This window comes from Hyaena hyaena, unplaced genomic scaffold (assembly GCF_003009895.1).
Source record: "Hyaena hyaena isolate Hyena2069 unplaced genomic scaffold, ASM300989v1 scaffold_1154, whole genome shotgun sequence".
In the NCBI taxonomy this organism is placed as follows: Eukaryota; Metazoa; Chordata; class Mammalia; order Carnivora; family Hyaenidae; genus Hyaena; species Hyaena hyaena.
This window is the reverse complement of record NW_024081788.1, coordinates 377,289-379,349: the sequence shown is the minus strand read 5'-3', so window position 1 is coordinate 379,349 and position 2,061 is coordinate 377,289.

Here is a 2,061-nt window from a genome sequence, read left to right as displayed (position 1 = left end):
CCAAATAAATACTTTCATTTATAGTAGCATCAACAGAATAAAATGTTTAAGAATAAAGTTAATGAAAGAAGCACAAGACATGAATCCTGAAAATTACAAAGAAGACTTTAATAAATGAAAACTATCCCCTGTTCATGAGTCAAAATATTTGACCTACATGGGGCGCCTGAGTGGCTCAGTCAGGTGAGTGTCTGACTTCGGCTCAGGTCATGATCTTACAGTCGTGGGTTCGAGCCCTGTGTTGGGTTGTGCTGACAGCTAGCTCAGAGCCTGGAGCCTGCTTCGAATTCTTTGTCTCCTTCTCTCTCTGACCCTCCCCTGCTCACACTGCCTCTCTCTCTCTCTCTCTCTCTCTCAGAAATAAATAAAACATTAAAAAAAATTTGACCTACAGATTTAATCCTATCTATAGAAAAATTGTAGCTGTCTTTTTTTGCATAAATTGTTGGAATGATCTTAAATTTGTATGGAAATATAATACACTCAGAATAATCAAAACAATCTTAAAAAAGAAGAAAATTAGGGGACCCACACTTCTCATTTTCAAACTTAACTAAAAGCTCTATAGCAGGGGTGCCTGGGTGGCTTAGTCGGTTAAGCCTCCGACTTTCGCTTAGGTCATGATCTCGTGTTTCGTGGGTTCGAGCCCCGCGTCGGGCTCTGTGCTGACTGCCAGCTCAGAGCCTGGAGCCTGTTTCAGTCTGTGACTCTCTCTCTCTCTGACCCTCCCCTGCTCACGCTGTCTCTCTCTCTCTCTCCTAGAAATAAATAAAACATTAAAAAAAAAAAAGCTTTATAGCAATTCAGACAGTGAGATAGTTGTATAGATCAGTGGAATAGACTTGAAAGCCCCAATAGGGAAAGGATAGTCTTTTTCACAAATGGGCTGGGATAAGTGGTATCCACATGTGAGAGGATGAAGTTGGACCTCTTTCACACATCATACACAATAATTAACTCATAGTGGATCATAGGCCTAAATATAGGAGCTAACATTATAAACATTTTAGAAGAAAATGAAGGAGTAGATTTTTGTGTCCTTAGGTTAGACAAAGATTTTTGGGTATAACACCAAAACCTCAATCAACAAATGAAAAAAAAAATAGATAAATTGAACTTAATGAAAATTAAAACTTGTGCTTCAAAGGAAATTATCAAGATAGTGAAAGGCAGCTGACATGTTTGAAAATCCTGTAAAACATATATAATAAGGGATTTTTATCCAGAAAATATAAAGAATTCTTATAAGTCAATGATAAAAAGACAGATAACCCAATTAAAACATAGTCAAAGGATTTGAAAAGATATTTTTCCAGAGAAGATATACCAGTTGTCAATAAGCCTATGAAAAGATGCTCAACATCATTAGCCATTAGGGAAATGAAAATTAAAACCACAATAATAAACCACTTCAAATTAGGTAAGATAAAAAGACAAACCTGCATTTGAGAGAGTGGACTAATGGAAAGATACATAGAATAAAAGGTAGATTAGTGGTTTCTAGGGTGTGGGTGGGTGGAGAGAACAAGAGAATGGAGAGTGGCTGCTAATAGAGATGAGATTTCTCCATTTTCATTTGAAAGTGGTTTAAAATTATATAGTGGCAATGTTTGCACGATTCTCTGAATATACTAAAACCCACTGTATTATATACTTTAAAGTATGACTATTCTGGTATGAGAATTAGATCTCAACAAAGCTGTTATATTTTATAAACATGCTGATTTGTCACAATGGACTTAGTTTAATTTTAAATATGCTGGGCTCAGTCTCACCAACCATGAGATCATGACTGATCCGAAATCAGGAGTCTGATACTTAACCTACTGAGCCAGTCAGTTGCTCAGTTATAAATCACTGGCAGTTGTGTGCTCCTAGCCACAAAAATATTTATTGAAACACTGTAACATTTTAATATTAAAACATGTTACATTGTTATAACAATCTACATTTTCAAAATGGAACATTTATCAGATCAATTGTATATATCCATAAAATTGAACACCATTCAGGTATTCAATATAAAAATCCGATTTTAAAGAAGTAGATACAGAGGTATTA